This window comes from Orcinus orca, chromosome 3, assembly GCF_937001465.1.
Source record: "Orcinus orca chromosome 3, mOrcOrc1.1, whole genome shotgun sequence".
NCBI lineage: Eukaryota > Metazoa > Chordata > Mammalia > Artiodactyla > Delphinidae > Orcinus > Orcinus orca.
In genome coordinates this window covers 16,145,673-16,165,015 of record NC_064561.1, presented here as the reverse complement: position 1 = coordinate 16,165,015, position 19,343 = coordinate 16,145,673, and positions in this window count along the sequence as shown.

Below are 19,343 nucleotides of genomic sequence, written 5' to 3'. Positions count from 1 at the left end.
GGAGACACCACTGGGGGTGCAGGGAGATTCTACAATATAGAGCCCTGGGGGTGGGGTGAGGCCAACCTAGGAGCCAGTCCATGTTGGAACATGTAGGGGGTCCCCAAGTGCCCACCCTTCCAGCCACAGTCCAGGGGTCCTCCAGCATCAGGGGTGCTGGTGCTGGACTCCCCACCAGCCTCTCCACCCCCCCACCCCAACCCCCCGACCCCGCACCCAGGTCTCAAATATTCACAATCTGGAAACAGCAAAGACAAAACAGACAAAACACAAAAACAAGGCGAAAGAAACCACTTATCCCCTGGAACATCTTGGACCCGTTTCTCCTGGACATTAATAAAGTAAACCTATGCCTTTGAAACACAGCTTGGGGAGTGAAACTTTTCCCTGTAAGAAGGGGAGAAAGTGGTTAGGGTTAGTCAGAGCAGCTACAGCCTAGAGGCTCAGGACAGAGCACGAGCCAGAGAGCCTGGGAACACAGACACTGGTGCCAGCACGCAGGACGCATCCAGGGTGCATGGCGCCCACGATCCACTCAGGATACGCTGCACCCACACGCACACATCTGCTCTCGTGGGTTGCAGAGCCTGCAGCTGTATGCACACACATGAGGCCCTTCTCTCTGCTAATTGGGGAGGGAGAACACTCCCCTGCTCATGACACATGGGCACACAGAAGTCCTCCAGGAGCCCACGCCAGCCACCTCAGCAACATGGGGGACCCCAGGAGCCTGGAGGGCAGGAGAAACTTGGGGACCCCTGGGCCACTCTCAGCTCCAAGGGCAGTAGACCGGGCCGCAAAGCACTCCAAGCGGGGCCTGAGGCTCACCCCCATAGTCCCTTGGATTCCTGGATCTCAACTTTCTCCAGTCTCAGCTGCCTTTCCCAGGAGGGACTCTGTGGGCAGTGGTGGGCACGTGGGGCCTGTAAGGAGAACCAGCTCAGGACTCTAAGCCTCTGTCCCCTGGGCAGTCTCAGCTCTGGAGTATGGCTGGCCGGGAGGGCAAAGTCCAACTGGGTTCCCAAGCCCTCCTTTCTTACATTCTATGCAAGGGCCAGATCTGATAGGCAGGATTCTTCTCGCTGAGTGCCCCTGGGCCAGCCACCAGTCCTTGCTGGGAGCCTCACTGGGCAAAGGGACTCGGTGTCTAGCTGCCCCCGTCAGCCACATACCCCAGGAACAGTGTCTGAGCTGTCATCCAGCAGAAAGCAGAGGACAAAACATGTTTGTCTGCGGGTTGAGGCGAGAGGAAGGGCACGGAAGGATTCTGTGTAGCCTCAGCCTGCTCCCTCCCCTGTCAAAGCCTCAGTTTCCCCACCTGGATGTCCTCCTGGCATCCATCGGCTCAGTGATTCGTTCATTCACTAAATGGTTCATTCACTTGACCCCTGCCAGGTCCTTGGGGCTGGGACCCCAGCCGGCCCTGGAGGACCCATAGTCAGGCCAACCAGCAGGGAGGAGTGGGGGCAGACCAGGATAGGGCAGTATCCAGGGACCTATCAGCTTCCAGGGGCGAGAGTTTGCCCTCCCTCCAGGGAGGGTAGTCAGGGCAGGTAGCCCAGGCAAAATGCATTTGAGATGGGCTTTGCAGTGCAAATAGGAGTTCACAAAGCTGGAGGGGTGCTCTGGGCAGCGGGGGACTTGAAGGAGGGTGGTGCCTGCGGGTTGGGGGCTCTAGGGTCCTATGGCTGAGACCTGAGCCTGGGGAAAATGAGCAGGGCAGAATGAGGGCCAGAAGAGTTTGGGCAGGTCCTGAGGGTGGTGAGAAGGGCAGGGTCTGTTAGACTCCATTAGAAATAATCCTTCCTCCTCCTCCAAAGCCGTGGCCCCTGTCACACCCACCCATACACCCCACATGGGCCAGCCCTCACCGTAGCCCACGGGGGACACAAAGATGCTGCCCGGTGTCTTGACCCTGCCCCACACAGTCTGTCCCAGGGTGTCCTACCACATCACCCCTTCAAGAGGAAGAGGCCTTCTGCTCGAGGACGGGCCTGGGGACCACTGGAGTTCCAGTGGTCCTTCTTGGCCTTTGGGAAAGCTTCAGGGATCCCAGCTTCTCACAGAGCCCCCACTGCACTCGAGGGAGGCCAAGCAGAGTTCTGAGTCCCACCTGCACAATCTGTCCCTTGGAGCCTCCCTCACCCTGAAAGCTTCGATGTCCTCACCCAGGAAATGGGTAAATGAAGGCCACCACACAGGACTGCAGCAAGGGCAACATGAGGCGCTGGGTGTGAGGTCCATGCCCCTTCCAAGTCCACCCTCCCTCCAGGGGGCCATGCCCTCCTGGGAGGGTGGATGCACATGCGAGGGCCCTAAACTGTTCAAAGTCAAGAAGCAGCAGAGCCAGCTCCGAGCTCACACTCCTTTTTCATGTATTCCCTTTGGATTCATGTTAGCCCTTAGAACAACTCCAATTCTCAAGTATCAATGAACTACATTAATTTTTTTCTTTAAAAAGTACTGGAATTTGATTCTTAAAATCTCCCTTACACAGTGGGACTACAAGGAAGCAGAAAGTCCTCATTCACGGGGGCAGCACATCCCCTGTGAAGGATCTTCAATAGAGCACCCATCCTCCACAGGCTAGGAATGATGCAGAAGACAGAACGCAGAACTCTCTGCGACCCCCACCCTGGGCCTTTGCCAAAAGACGGATTCTGACCCAGCAGGTGTGGGGGCTGCTGAGAGCCTGGGTAGGGTGATGTGCAGCCCACTCTCTCAGCAGTAGGGGCCACAGCAACACACATCCAGTCTCGCCAGAGAGGATAGAGCTGTCTATGCCAGGCCAGGCAGGGCCCAAGTCAATGCAGTAGTTTAGCCCTCTCCTCATGGTCCAAAGATGGCTGCTGCCCTCTGAGCCTCACGTCTCTAACCCAGGCCAGAAGAAGGGAATGAGGACAAGAGCCAGAATGGACCACAGAGCCTTGCTTCTCTCATACAAGTTTCACCCAGGCAGGTGAGCAGGCCTCCTCCCAGCACCTGCCTTCATCTCTTTGGCCACAGGGACTCCACCGGGGGCCTCATGGCCCAAGGTGGGGTAGGTGGGACAGTGCTGCTCCTCAGTGAGGCCCAGGGCAGACCAGGGCCAGGACTCAGAATGACACTGGGGTTTGGGAAAATGTCCCTGAGAAGATGACACCTGAGGGAAGGATCAAAGTGGGTGCTCAGGGGGAATCAAACCAGACCTCATCCCAGGGAGTCTTTGGGGCCAGAGACCTGGCGGAGTACTGTAGAGTCCCAGGTGGGAGCTGTGGGAGGACATGATGACCTGGATTTGAATGGTGCAAGAACTGGGGGTGGGGGGCTTCATCAAGTGACCAGGAAGAAGGGGCATTCCAGGGTGGGCAGGTGGGGTCCACCTGAGCAAGAGTTTGGCAAAACCACCCATTGGGTGCCTGAGGCCATGACAGAAACCCTAGTTGTAACATGTGCTTTTTCTGCCAATATGCTGCACAGGAAGCTGGACCCCAGGTTCCAGGGGGGGACAGGCAGCAGGAAGCCGGGCCCTGTCCAGGCCCTGAGGCTCCCCCTGAGGTCCCAAGTGGCTGGAGCCAGGACTTGGGAGGAGTGAAGGAAGCAGGCCAGGATCTGACCATGCAGGGCCAATGCTAGTGCAGACATCCTTCAGCAGGCTCAGAGGCCCAAGGCTGGAGCAGACGAGCCAGGGGTCAGAGCAGTAGATGCCCACAGGGTCCTCATCCCAATGTGCAGGGGAGAGAGGGTCACAGTGCTGGACCCTGCTCTGAGCACACAGCCCTGCGGTTTGAAGAGGGAGCCCTGGCCACACATATCCCCTCCGCAGGTTTCCCCAGCCAGGCTTGGAGGCCAAGGGTGATGCACGCCTGCCTTGGCAGGTCCCCGTGCTGCCACTCAGGGCCAGCCAGATGCTGGGGATGAGGGCCTGCCAGCTACTGATAGGTTATAAACCATCTGCCCTGCAATGGGAAATCCCTTACTTCCTGGGCTCAGGAGTGAGCGGCTGAGAGCAGGGAGAGGAAGCGGGGGCCCTTGGGTGGGGACACAGAGATGGATTGGGGTGTGGGCTCAGCCTAGGACTCTGTGTCCAGCTGACCCTACCCAGAGATCCCTGCAGTGTCCTCAGCCATGGGGAGCTCCTTACTTCCCAGAGCAGCCCACAGTTCTGGGGGAACCATCTCCCACTTCAGCTCTGCCAGGACGAGCTCACACAGTGAGCCTCAGATGGAAACAGGGCCATGCTCTTCCTCCAGGCTGAGTGGCCCCCCCCCTGGCTGTTCCCTCAGCGTCAGCCTCATAGCAATCTAGAGTATGAATGAATGAGTAGATGAATAAATGAGTGGGTGAACAAATGGATGAATGAAAGAATGGCTCCGTGGATGGATGGACGAATGAACAAATGAGTAGATGAATGAATGATTGAATGAACAAATGAATGAAGAAATGAAGCACCTGCTCAGTGGAGAAGGAAACATCTGTTCCTTAGCAAATACCTCCTGGGACAAGGGGTCAGGGTGGCTAAAAGGTGCGGGCCAGCAGGAAGCCCAGCTTCTTTTCTCAGGAGCACCCAGGGACACATCCTGCAGGAAATCTGAGGCCCCACCTGCAGCCCAGCCCTGGATGCTCATGCATGCCCATGGGTCTCCTTCCTCACCTGTTAACCCTGAAGCGGGTGGGGTGGCAGGAGGTAGCAGAGCCAGCCATCACCACCCCTGGGACTTCATGCATCATAAACCTCCTGGTGCCTCAGTTCCCCCACCTGTGAAGTGGGTCCAAGTAACTGTCCTCCTCTGGGGTCGTCTAAAGGGGGTGGTATACACACACGGCCATGCAGCCACGCATAGAATCATGAAACTATACACAGAACTACAGATCCACACATGGAACCACAAAGCCACACACGGAAACACGAAGCCGCACACAGAAACCACACATGGAACCAGGAAGCCACATACAAAACCATAACACTGTGCACAATCACACCTCTTGTCAGTCATGAGAACCTTGCGCACAAGCCACACTCTCACACGCACACACATCAGCTCCCAGAGCAGGGACCCAACAAGTCCCAAAGAGTGTGGTCAAGCCTCCCATGGTGTCCTCAAATCTAGCCTGACCCAGCCAGTTCCCTCTGCTACGCCTTTCTGGGGCTCACCCCTCTGTGAAGCTGTTCCCTCCTCCAAGAAGCCCTCTCTGAAGGCCCAAGAGAAAGTGAGAGCTGGGCCTCCCAGATGTAGATGGTGGCAGTAAGTAGCAAGGGGACTGGGGCAATGAACACGCCCCTCTGTGCTTCCTTGTCCTGTGTGCACAATGGACTGTGCAAGCATTCGCCAAGGTTCCCTGCCAGCCACAGCTCCATGGCTCTGCCCCAGGTGTGCAGAACTGCCCTGTGCCTTCATGCAAGGTGGGCGAGGGGGGTTCCCAGGGACCAGGATGCTGGACCAAGCAGCATGTGGCCACTTTCTCTCCGAAGCAGACAGATCTCAGACTTCATGGCCTGTTCCCCCAGAATCTCGGGATTTGAACCCCCTCAAAGAGCCCTCCCCAACCTCTAGGCCTACAACCAAGACAGGACATCCCAAGTTTCTAGCCTCTCCCAGGACATCTCTCTCTAGTACCCGCCCCCCCAGGAGCATCATAGGAGGCCACCAGGCCAAGGGGGATACTGGTTGAGCAGAGGCCCAGCTTATCTGGGGAGCCTGTCATCTGAGGGAGGGAAAGCCCTGAGGTGACAGGAGAGACACTGAGGCAGCCACACTGAGGGGAAAGGTGTCCTTGAACAGGAGGAGGTGGACCCAATGAAAACATTAGGAGCAAGACCCTTCCAGCATGGAGCACCAGCCTGCATGGAACCTGTGACCGAGACCTCTCTGTCTGCAGTCAGCCCAGATCCACTGCCCACATCCTGGGTCCCATAGCAAGCCAGGCCTGGGCGCTGAACAGAAGATAGGTGGACTATCAGATGGACTAGTGGGTGATGAAGGCTTAGCTTCTGTATGACCAAGTGTAGATGAGTAGGGTGGGTGGAGGTGTGGATTGGTGGGGTGGGAGCTGGGTGAGGGGGTGGGGGTGAGGATGGGAAATGGGGGTGGACAGATGGGAAATGGACTGATGCGGACTGTTGGAGGTTCCCACTATCCAGGAGACCACAGAGCATCAAAGCTTCCACAGGAGGCCAGCTGGATGGGCAGGGGCACAGAGGCCCCTCCTTTTCTTCCCCACGGGCACAGACATGCTTTCCATCTCCCACTTTGTTTGCCTCCAGCTCCCTTCAAAGCTTTTGGTCCCATATCAGTATTTGACTCACACTGTTGTGTGCATGTCGGCTCCTGTAGCGTGTGCACACGCTCACACACACACATGCCCCCAGTCCATCTCAGCGGACCACACTGCTCCCAGACCCAGCCTCTTCACCTGTCACCCACTCTGCCTGCCTTGGGCACCCCCCACCCCGCCTGCCCAGCAAACTCTATGAGCGTCTATTAAGCTAGCTTCTGTGCCAGTTCTCCTTTTACTGACTCTAGTGGGATGGGGGTGGGAGAGCAGGAGAGGGGGACACAGGGACTCACAGGGGAGGGACCAGGCAGGGGAGACTGCCGGTCTTCAACTCCCACACGCTGCATGAACAGCTGGATCACAGGACCGCACCACCCCCGCCTGAGCTGCTGATACAGGGAGACGGGTTGGGGGATACAAGGACCCAGTCCTGGTGGGAAGAGCACAGGCCCCAGGTCTCCCAGACACCCCTCTACACACAGCAGCTCCCACTAGGCCCGTGAGTGATGGACAGATCCTCACCTGACTCAACTCTCCCCAGCCAACCTCCTTGGGGCCCCTCCCCACATCTCGATGAGGACCAGGCCATTGTCACCACCCTGTCACCTCAGCTTCCCCTGGTTATGCTTCCTGGGTCAGCAACACCTGACACATTGCTTGCTTGCTAGGTCTGTCTGACCCTATCTCTCTGTCTCTCCCTCTCTCTCTGTCCGTCTCCCAAAATTCTCCTCCCCTCCGAGGGTGTGGGGAGGGGTGACGAGTTGTAGCCAGCAACTCCCACACCTGATGCTCTGTTGTCGCAAACTTCCCTTCATGCAGGGCCCGGATGCCAGGGGTTCAGCACGGGAATAGGGCACAGTCTGCTACCCATCATGCCCTGGACATGAGGAGCCCAAGTTCCACTCTGGGGCGGGGGAGAGCGGCAGCAATCCACCCACGACTATGGAGAGGAGAGCCCCTCTGTGGTTCCCCCACATTGAGGCCACCCTGCCTGACTGTGGGCTCCGTGCCATCTGAAAGCACGAACCTAACAGCCATATACATGGAGTGCTCATGGAGTGACCACATGTCCCCGATTCCCCCATCCCAAGTGATCTTGTGCATGTGAGGTGACCAGCCTTCTCCATTCTTGACATTTTTCTCGGGTTACTTATTCCTTTGCTCCTGGGTCCCAGTCACTGTCTAGAACATTCTCCCCTGAGGTTGGTTGGTACCCATGGATGGGGCTGGTATGAGGTTAGTTATCTGTTCTCCCCTCCACTGAGTTGCCCTCAGCTGATCACTGTGGTCTTCATCCAGTCGTGAGCCTATGTGGCGTTGGGCCTCAGTTTTCACCTCTACAAAATGGGAACGGAAACCTCTGATCTGCAGCCTTGAAAAGGCCTGTCAGCAGCCAGGCAGTAAGAAACGTGTGTCCTGGCAGGTGTGGCCAAGTCATGGGTGGCCTCAGGCCCCAGGCCCCTCCTGGCCCCTTCCCAGCACCAGAGCCTCGTTACTCACACCGCCAGCCTTCCTGCTGCATCAGCATTGAGGTCCCTCACTAGTTCGCTCACTCATTCACACTTGTGCAGTTATGGAGCACCGACAACATGCAGGTCCCTCCCTCTGGGCTCACAGTCTCCTAGAAAAGAACCAAATCACACAGGAGGCTGACTGGGCCCGGGGCGGGCAGCAGGGCCTCGGCCACCCTGGTGAGCGACCCTCTCTCCTACAGGCTGTGGGAGAAGGTCTGGGGCCAGGGAAGGGGCAGGTAGAGACCCCCACCCTCCTGGTCCCTCTCTGTCCTGATGCCCCCGTGGCAGGCTGCCTCTGTGTGTTTTCTTCTCTTGTTCTGCCTCTGGCACTCCAGGTGCACCAATGCTTCCCTTGCTGGACCCCATTCAGGGTGAGCCTGTCCAATCCCGGCCCCTCCCCAGCCCTCCTGGCCAGCTCTGCTCCCCCCAGCTACAGGAGGATGACTTCACCCTGCCAGAATCCAGCAGCACACAGTATTTACATAAACATTCCCCCACTCCTGGAACTGGAGTGCAGAAAGGCAGGCGGGCGATCTGTGGGGCTGCTCAGCCCCCCACACGCCCTGAGCTCCAGGCAGCCAGCCCAAACTTCTGTCCCGCTCTGAAGCTGCTTCTCAGGCTGCAGATGGGGCCAACGAGGCTTCCCCCATGCACAAGCCCAACTGGAGAGGCACCTTGACGGGCAGGAAGCCAGGATTCCCGTCGCCCCCCTCTCCTCCAAGGCCAGCTCACCCTGAACCCAGAAAGTCCCCTTCTCCCTGTAGGCTTGAAGGACAGACCCATCCCACTAAGAAAAGAAACATTCTCACTCAGGGGGGCACCTTGGTCTGGGGCAGGCAGTCCAGGAAGACTGTCTGTTGGAAGTAGCGGCAGCCTTAAGTCTTAATTGATGAGAGGAAGTTGAGAGGGTGAGGAAGGTCCAGGCAGAGTTCAGAGGCCTTGAAGAGGAAGGCCACAGGAAAGGAGGGGACACTGGCCACTAGAACCGGGCAATCAGGGCAGGCCTTACAATCCAGCCGGGTGTGGCCCCAGGCTGACCCACAGGGGAAGTGGCAGCCCCTAGCTTTCTGCATTTGGGGCTTTGAGAAGAAGACTGGGTGGGGAGAGATGGTGGGAACTAGCCTCACAGGTGTGGATGGCCAGGGAGATGGTGGTGTGGAAGGGGTCGCCCAGGAGAGAAGCCCAGTGGGGGCTGCAGATGAGGGCACCCAGCTGCCTCTGGGCCTAGCTGACTGACTCCTCTTTCCAACAACCCCAAGAAAAGGAAAGAGAGAGTCCTGATGGGAGGAAGCCCTGCTTCCTGCTCTGTGGCCGCTCCCCTCTGTTGACCTTTCCCGGCCACCATCCAGACCAGGACCCCTCTCAGATCTCAGAGCATGTTTCCCATCAGTTCCAAGCTGGTTCCTCTGCCCCCTGGTTGCCATGACATTTGATGTGGATGCTGGAGTGGGCAGCTCTGGGTGTTCCTTGCTGACACTGTTCATCTGGGGTTGGGGGCGCTGAGGGCCTATCTAGGCCTGGGGCCCTAAGGGCTGAGGCACTCCGGTCTTAAGCTTGGGAGGGCTCCAGCCCTCCAGCCCTTTGGGCCTGAGTTTCTCTACCCATGCATTGAGAAAGTTTGGAAGGCCCCTCCTGCAGGTCCAAGGCCAGGTAGGTAGACAGAGGGCTCTGTTTGTCCCGGAGCCTACAGAACTGCTCCAAGACAAGGGTCTTGGGCCAAAACGGAAGAGAGGCCATGACTGCAGCCCCTGCCCCACACAACTTGAGGGGGCAAGAGTCCCCCCAGGGCCCTCAGAGATCAAGGCAGCTGTGGTCACTGGACGGAGATAAGGTGGGAGAAAGAGCAGAGAAAGAGGAGCAAGGGGGCTCAGGCGGCCTCAAGTATTCACTGCCAAGTACTCCCGGGGGTAGAGGCTGCCAGCAGCAGGGGCTGTCCTGGACCCTACCCAGAGCTCCGTGCTGCAGCTACTTGGGCCGAGACAGTAATGCCAAGGTGCCTGGGACACCTTGCTGCCCCAGGTGAGCAAGAAAATCCTCCCCCACACCTCACAGCTGTACCAGTCTGAGGCTGGGGGCCTACAAGACCCGAGACATTGTGGTGTCTACTCTACCCACCCTCCACCTCCCCAAGACCTCTGGGGTCTCAGACACCACCTGGGAGAGCTGCAAATTCAGGAAAAGCTAGCCTCAGAGAATATAGAACCTGTCCTTAGGTCTGGGGATATGGAAGATGTAGCTCTCCCTTGGGGACTGGTCTAGGGGACACAGCACTGCCCTGGGTCTGGGGGATATAGCCCTCCCTGCACCGGGGTCTGGTCTGGGGCCCCGACGATGATCATAATGGCAAACTGGTCCAGATACCCAGCTGAGCCAGAAGCCAAGCCCTTTCCTGGCCATGACCTGGGCGGCTCCCACCCTCGGGGCCTGGGGAGGGGCAGGATTCAGCCAGTGTACAGCTGGCTGGTCTGCAGGCCCTGCATTCCCAGCACCCACTGGAGCATGTCCCTGCTGCAGTCCAAGCTTCAGCTATTCAAGAAATTTCCACTCAAGGCTGGGACCCACCCTCCCGACATCCTGGACCCCAAAGTCTGCAGGGCTGAGCCCTCACCTGACCTGCTGCTCTGGAGGGCCCTGCCACCTGGGCCCATAGCACAAAGAGGGGGGCACTGTGGGGGACTGTCCCTACCAGCACACCTCCGCACAGACCCAGCCTGGGAAGGTGTGTCACTGCCACCAGATGTGGCCCCAGGATTCCACCCAGCCGTGTGGGCAGGGCAGGCCAGGCACCTCAGGGGGCCCTCGAAAGGCACCTCTCATGGTGCCCTCAAGCTGCATTCAGTTCTCCCTTTTAGGAGCATGCAGGGGGTTGGGGGGCTGAGGGACTCTCACAGCTGCCTCCCAGCAGGAGGGCCAGCTTCCGTGGGGCCTGCCTGTCTTCTCTGAGTCTATTCTATTCAGGGTTTGAGCATGCACTCACCACCACTGTTACCGGCTCTGTCCGCCCCTCTCAGCAGGGTCAGGGAGAGCAGATGTATGGCCCCAGCTCCCTCCTGGCCCTGAGCGGGTACAGGAATCCCGCCCAACCTCAGTCACTGAGACATTCCCCTGCACGACAGATCACATACTTGGTAGAAATCAGGCCCAGGCCACAGTGGAAGACCACGTGAGCCCAGATGCCCGTTAATAAAATGTTTACAGCCTCCGTGTCGTCCTCGGTGTCATGTGTTCATCACGTGTGGCCCCGGTGAGCTATTTGGCATGGAAATTGCCCTTCCCCTCGGGGCCACAGAAATCTCACTGGCTGTGGCCACCATCACCAATGACAGTGACCAATGTCCTTCCTGGCTAGGGCAGGGGCTTCTCCACTCCACCCATCTGTTGTGTGACCTTTGGTGAGCTCTCTCACCCTCTACCCACACCCCGGAAGTGAGCTCTGAGACACACGCAGGGTGGGTAGGGAGCAAACACTGTAGGAGCACCATGATTGTGGATCTGATGCTAAATCGTGGCCACAAAGAAAAACTGGTCAGGGTGACACTCAAGGCCCCGCCCCTCCAGGACCACCGCCCTACCCTGGGCAGGAGGCTTCGTGGGTTGAGTGCCAGGACTCTGAGCTGGTGGGGCTGGGTCTTCATTGCTTTCCCATGCTGGTCCACACCATCCAGTCCCTGGGTAACCCTGAGCGTGTGGACCACAGGAGAGAGGTTCCCCAACTCCACATACCAGAAGCTTCCAGGCCCAGAACCCGTGATCTGCTAAGAAGCATTGACTTAACAGTAGCCCTGGCCCCATGCCCCCTGTCCCTCTCAGCCCCATGTCCCCGTGTCTCTGTGTCCGAGGTCCCTCTCAGCAATCTCAGCTCACTCACACAGTCACACGCACACAGTCACACATATTCTTATACACACTTACATAGTCACACATGTTCACAAGCTCAGACATCAGCCCTCTTCACCTCCCCTCCTCCTCGACTTCTCTCTCCCTCCCTCTCCCCCTCCAACAATGGGTTCCCACTGCCCCTCCCCTCCTCCTCTCCCACTTCCCCCTCTCCCCACAGCTGGGTCTTCGGGAACGCCCTCTCTCCTGCACCATCAGTTGCTCTCTCTTGCTCTCTTGTTCGCTCTCATCTAGAACATGGTGCAGGGGTGGGGGCACCCTCTCCCTGTGCTCTTGTCTCTAGGATGCTCTTACGCTGTGTTCGCTCCCGCACATGGTTATGGATATGGTTATCCTGTACCCGTTTGTGTATTGCAGTTCAGACCTTGCTCTGCACCTGAACTTTTCCTCCAGTCTGGGCTATCGGGCTCCGTGGGGCAGGCTCTCTGAGGACCTGCTTGGCAAAGCACGGACCAGAGAGGCAACAACACCATTCACTCTCTGCCCCTGCAACTCCTTGCTCGCCTGAGTTGTGACCAGTATTCAGGTGTGAGTCCTGCCCTACGGTGAGCAGCAATGGGGAGGTCACTCTGCCAGGCACCCTGAGCACCTCTACGCCTCACACTGCAAGCCCATTTCCTGCTGGGGGCGGGTGTTTCCTCAGGCACTGGCTGGGGCTCCTTCGCGGGCAGAAAGTGGAGACGTCTTTTCCCCTTACTCTCTTCACAGTGGCCAGCAGAAATACTTCTCCAAATATAACCAACATCGGTGGTCTGGTTTTTCCTTATGGTTTGTGCTCTTACGGTGTGTTCATAAAGTTTGTCACATATATATTTTCCTCCATTAAGCTGAGAGTTTCAGTTCGAAAGTTTACATCCTTAATTTCAGCATCTGCATATATCAGGTGCTCAACAGGTGTTTGTGAAATGAGTGAGTGAATGATTCTTTAAACAAAAGGTCTCTGGACTGCACAACCCCCCTCTGCCCCTTCCCAGCCTGTCTCCCCAAGGGGTCTACATTCCTGTCTCACTGGTCCTCAACCTCCCCCAGGAAGCCGTCTGTGGCCTGGCCACTGACTTGCTGGGGCCAAATCCACCTGCTTGTCCTTCCTTCTTTCTCTTGGTCACCTCAGAGCATTGGTGACATTGTCCGCACTTCCTTCACTTTCAGAATGACTTTTTAAAGAGGTGAAATTGATTAAACCTATTTATATTTTTAAATCAAGCAAAACTAAAATGTATCATGAGAGTAAATCATTACCCCAGACTCCTTCAGTCAGAAGTAAATCTTGTTTACAGGAAATGAATTTTAATCCAGGTCTTTTCCAGGCATCACACATGGTCCAGGGATCAACACATAGGCAGAAGAAAGGAGAGAGCGGGAGGGAGGGAGGAAGGAGGAAGGGAAAGAGGGAGGAGGGAGAAGCCAAGTGAGGCAATGAGATTCGAAGATTTACTTGCTTAACTTGGGATAAATGAGATACACGCATGTTTCTAAATAATCCTTCTAGGATTAAAAGAGAGAATATGCGAAATGAGGACATTGGACTGGTCTCCATTCAGCCAGCACTGGTATCTGAGAATGGATCTGTCCCTCCTCCTGGCCCTCTCCTCCCCCGAATCCAGGTGTGCCCTCCGCAGTCTCCTGACTTGGCAAGCTTTCTACAATTTGCTACAATTCCTTGTCTTTATTTCAGTGGGCTCAAAATTCACTCCTTCCCCTCAACCCATGCTTTCTACCAAAAACTTCCCCATTCTAAGCTCTGTACTTTAATTTGTCTTTCCAGTGGCTGGATCTAATCACAGGGAGAGGACCTGTTTTGTATTGCTTTTCATGAGGGCCCACACATCCTGAACTTCATCAATCCTGAGACATCTGCCATCTTCCTTGCACCCCACCCTATTCACACCTCTGGGGTCCCCCCGCCCCTGCCCCAGACATCCCAAGGTTTCCTCCCCACTCTCTGGGTGGAGCCTTGCTCTCTGCATCCCCTGAATTGCTCTGTGCAGCACTTCAAACAGTTTACTAGAAAGGGTGTGTAACAGAAGTGAACTTTCTGAGAACTTGCCTGCCCAGAATGCCTCTGTTCTGGTTTTTTATGCAAGTGTGGCTAAGCGTGGACTTCTAGGTTGGAGATGACTATCCCTTGGAGCTTGGAAGTCATGGTTCCATTTTAGTCTAGCACCCCCCCTCCCCCAGATTGCTGATGATGGCCAGTATCTGTTCAATCCTCAGGGCTCTATGTGCACATGAGTTAGGAATGATCTGGGTATCAGATAACAAAACCCAACCAGTGGAGCCTAAGCAAACAGACGTTCATTTGTTTTATTTTATTTAATTTATTTATTTTTACTTTTTATTTATTTATTTTTTGGCTGTGCCACGCGACATGCGGGATCTTAGTTCCCTGACCAGGGATTGAACCCATGCCCCCTGCAGTGGAAGCGCAAAGTCCTAACCACTGGACCGCCAGGGAATTCCCATGTTCATTTCTTTTAAATCACATGCACAGAACAGAAACAGAAGAGGCAGCATGGGATTAGAGCAAGAGCTCTACAGGGTCACTGGGGACTTAAGCCTTTTCTATTTGTGTCCCTTCATCCGTCATGTTTGGCTTCTGTACTCATGATCCGAGGATGGCTGCTGCAACTCCTCCATCACAGCCTGTGTTTGAGGCAGGAAAAGGATGGAAGGGTATACAAGTGATGAGCAAAATGGGCATTCTCTTAGCAAGATTTACCTTTTCATTAGAGAAAGGACGCGCTCCACAGGAATTTATCACCACATCTCCTTGGCCAAAACTGTTAGGTGACCACCGTAGCTGGAAGATAGCCAACAAGAAGTTGGCCTATGTTTTTCTCACTAGATTTCTTGGGCTTTATCTTTCATTTTTTTATTTAAAAACAATTCTTATTCTACCAGCCATATTTTCATTTCCAATAGTTCACTTTTGTTTTTATTGTTCATTTTCCATAGATTCTACACTTGTTTTATGTACTTCCTCCACAAATCTTTCTAATGACACTGATGAGTTTGTTTAAGACTCCTTTCTGTGCCCTGAATTGTTTCTATTTCTTCCGAAGTCATTTTTTGGGAATATCTCTCTAGAGTCCCCAGAGTGACTCTCTGAGCACTTTCATTCTGTCTAAAAACCCTAGAATCCAGAAAGCAAGGAAATCTGCATAGACTGATGGGACAGAAAAGCCAACTTGGTGGGGGCAGGGGGCGGGGTTCCTCCTAGCCAAATTTGGGAAAATGTGAACACTTGAAGAGTAACAACGTCATTGCATTGTAACATTTTGAATTAAAAAAAGAATCTGTGTGTCCTTGGCAATGGGAAAAAGCAAACAAAAGTTGGGGAGGGACATTTTCTTCATAGAACAATGACATGTAATACATGTAGCAGAAATGATAGAATTTGGAAATTGCCCTTTCACAGGCACCAGTGCAATCACTACTTGGAGCAGAGTATCCATGAGTCACAGGACCACTGATGGAGTAGATTTCTCACCAGTCACAGGAAGACCACGTGCCTGCATGGCACAGAGAAAGGGCAGCTACCACTTCGCCCATGACCTGCCTCGGTATCCCTGAAGGGGCAAATAGGTACATCCTTGATCGGTCCTGGATCAGAAAACAAAAACCAAAAACAGCTACGCAGTGATGTTTGTTGTTCCACTGATGTTGAATAGTCAGGGTGAAGACAATAGGGAGTTATGTGAATGAGTGCTTGTGTTACTGGAAGATACACTGGAGGATTACGGGGCTGAAGTGTCAGGATGTCACCAACATACTCTCAAAAGGTAAACATAGATGTGTATGTTTTTAGAGAGTAAACAAAGCAAACGTGACTAAATTAACAACTGTTGAATCAGTACAGGATACATGGGAGTGTGGCAGGTAGACTACCAGATGTCCCCAGCACCCCTGGCCCTGTGGCTTTAAACCACAACTCTGGATAATCTGTTACGCAACGATACATGACTGATGCTCATCGTAGGATGGTCACAAATTCTCTTTCAAAGTTGGGGAGAAAACCATGTGGCTATGCACAGTTGCCCCTGTGATAAAATCCGCACTGAGGTCTTGTTGGCTGGTCCCGGCCAGCACTGCCCCCAGGACCTCGCCCCACTCTAGGCCTTGACCCTGCCAGTCCAGGTTTGGGACATCCCAGCACTTCCCACACAGGCTATGAGGGCTGTTCCACCTGCCTGGTGTGCTGCTCCTGTCTTCTCATCCCCCATGGCATCAGGGCCTCCCACTGTCCACCCCAGTATCATGAAACCCCAACTGCCCCTATGTTCCTCCTCTGGCCTCCTGCATCCCCTCCCCCACCTTCTCCTTCCCTTCCCCTCCCCCAACCTTCTTCCTCCTCTGCCTTCCTCCCTCTTCTCCCTCCCCTTGCTTCCCACCCATCTCCTCTCCCCTCTCAGCTTCTCCTCTCCCTTCCTCTTCTTTTTCATCTCTCTCCTCCCCTCTCTCCTCCTTTCTCCACTCCCCTTCTCTCCCCGCTCTGGAAGGTGGGCCTCTGGCTGCCCAGCTAATAACCACAGCAGGAGCCTCCCGGCTCCACTCCCCAGCTCCAGCCGTTTCCATGGACGAGGGCCCACACAAACACAGGATGCTGCAGCTCCCCCTGCCAGCCCAGGACCCCCCGCAGCACAGGGTTGGTGGCAGATGAGGTCATTGCCACAGGGGCCCCACAGGCCTGTTGGGGGGGACTATTTGTTTGGCCTTGTTTCTGTGGCAACCTGCTAGACCCCTCCTTCACTCCATCCACGGGGGTGTTTGCTGGTGCAAGGGACGAAGCTGTCCCTGAGCCCCCAGCTCCACCTCCAAGGTATGCATAGGGAAACTGAGGCGCAAGAGCCAGGCAGAGGCAAGACCCTGCAGGGTCAGGACGCTTGTCCCCAGACCGGGATCTCCCTCTGCCCGGGAACTCAGGCGAACATAGGCCAAGTGGGTCCGAGGCACACAGCCCGTCGCCCAGAGCAGGGGTCCTGGCTCTGCCCAGCATCTGTCCTGCCCAGGGATCAGGACCCTGACCTATGTGCTGGACAGTGGGCCGAGAGGGTCCTGTCCCAAGAGAGGAGGCCATGGGCAGGGAGCGAGGAGGGGCTCAGAGGGCAGGGCAGTTTCCAAAAGAGGCACTGTGGCCAGGCACTGGGGAGGAAACCACGGGCATCCCAGGTGGGGAGGAAAGAGGCACAGTCACAGGCTGGGGTGGCTCTAAGAAGAGGGGGGTGGAGACAGGAAGCTGGAGGAGGAGCTGAGAAGCAGGAGGGCAGGTCGAGGCAAGGCTGTATGTTCAGGGCACCAGCACATAAGCCCACGGCATGCTGTTGCCACTGTCCCGTCTGTCCGGTGGCCTTTGCAGCAGCCAAGAGCCTCCTTAGATGGGGGCAGTCCCAGGAGGGGTGGCGTAGGCTCAGGCCAAGGGCATCGAGACCCCCAGAGCAGGGCCAGGAATGGGGGCTGTGTGCTCACAGTAGTGGGGTCCAGGTGGCCCGGGCCCGCCCACAGCCTCCCAGCTTTCCGTACGTCAGTGCTCTGGGCCTTCAGCCCTCCTGGGCAGCCTCCTCCTCACACCCCTCGTGGGCTGCCCCCAGAGCACGTGCTGTGCATGGCCTGGCCAGGCCCTAACAGAGCAGCAAGTGCCACTTCCTGTGGCTCCTATGGTCCCGGGGCCTGCAGGGTCTCACAGCAAGAGGCAACAGGGCCCCACCACGGCCTGTCTGAGCTCTCGGCCATGGTGAATTGACCTCACTTTTTCCACCCTTTCCCTCCCCCTCATCTTCCTCTCCCTCCTCCCCTTTCTCCAACTCCTCCCTCCTCCCCTCCCCCTTCATCTTCCTCTCCACCTCATCCTGTCTCTGAAGTCATCCTGGAAGGCAGGTGGGATCCAGCTGAATACCTTCCCGAAGTGCAGGCCCGTCTGAGACGTTACCTAACCGCACCTTCTTACCTAATCCCCCAGCCATCTCCTGCTTCCTGCGCCTGCCCCCACCCCAGCAGGGCCAACCTGGGCTCGAGCCCAGACTTGCCTCTGGCCACCTGTGGTCTTGGGCTGCCTCCCCAGGATGTGGTCCTACAGGGCAGGCCTTCCCCTGCCTCAGATTCTGGGCGGGCCAGCACGAGCTTGTCAGTTGGAGGAGGCCAGAGACAGGGGCAGGAGAGACTACAGTCACTGGGCAAAACGGGTAGCTGGAAAGGAGAGTGACAGCCTGGCACATTGTCCTCACAGTGCGCACATTCACACATACACACGCACAGACACGTGGACCCAGCGCCCCCACATGTTTGCACACAGGCACACAGACACAGACACATGCAACGTTAGCCAGGTGCACAGAGCTTATCCACCGCATATGGAACCCAGGATCGAGGGGAGACCTGGGCGCCCAGATAGGGATCCTCGGCAGGGGGCTGAGTGCCCAAGTAGGAGGAGGTTGGCCCTGGCAGGAGGCTGTGCACAGTGACCTGTCCAGCCTGTCCTGCCTGGCTGGCCCCTTCTCTCCTCTGCAGCCCCCACCCGCTTGCAGCCCTCAGCCTGCACCTGGGTTGGTTTCAGCTACCGTTTCAGCCACCCGTCACCCAGGAAGAATGGCCACATTCAGGCTGCCTGCTCTCTAACCCAGGCAGCTCGCAACCCTCTCGCACCCGGGGCACAGAGGCCTGAGCCCTCTGCCTGCCCCTCCATAGCGGTGCCGGGCAGGAGGTCTCGGTTTTCACAACATGCGAAGACGGGGAGTTGCCCCCACAGGCCCCCCACGTGGCGAGAGGGCCCTCAGTCCCCCTCTGCCCTGTTGCCACCCACCCCCATCCCTCACCTGTGGATCCCGGTGCCTGGCTGAGGGGCCTCTTGGAGCTGCCAGGTCACCTTCGGCCTGGCAGAGGGTCTGGCCTCAGGAGGAACCATTCGGTCTCCAGTGGCAGTGTTCAGGAGGGCAGAGAGGGGGTACTGTAACCCTTCCGCCTGAGTACAGTGATTAGGCAGATAATTCCACATTCCTCGTGCAGCAGCTCCTCTCCTGGGTATCCAGGGGGACTTGGACAAGACCTGAGGTGTCAGGGAGGTGACCTCCCAGGAGAGGGACCACCAGGGGTCCAGCAGGGCACATCACAGCTGTGGGGGAGGAGGACACACGAGATGGGCTCGAGGGAAGACAGAGGCCAGCAGGGAGGGTGGAAGGGCTAGGGACTGGGGACAAACTCGGTGGGAGGGGGTTGTGTTGGGCCCAGAGGGCCCCAGACTCAGAGCAGGTGGACGGACAGATGGACAGGCTGTGTCAGGGACTCAGCGCTGGGATGAGGCACAAGGAACCTGCTTCTGGAAGAGGTTGCAGGCTTAGAGTGAGGGAGAGAAAACTGGTGGTCGAGCAGGCATCCTGAGAGGAGGCAGAGGGCGCCCTCCGGCTAGCCAAGGGCCCACACACACATGGGGGGGGCCACATGCCCCCGTGAGATAGGGAGAAGGTGGCCAACACAGGGGCCTAACACATGTACTGCGGGATGGGCTGAAACTTCAGCCGCTCTCTGCAGGAAACAGGCCTTGAGGTGATGAGGGAAGAATTGCCAAGAAAGAGAAAGTCTCCTTTCCTAACTGAGCAAGAGAAGGAGATGTGCTCTGTCCTGTCCACCACAGCGCCTGGACCCACCCTTGCTCCACACTCCTTTCCCCGCTCAGGGACCAGGTCC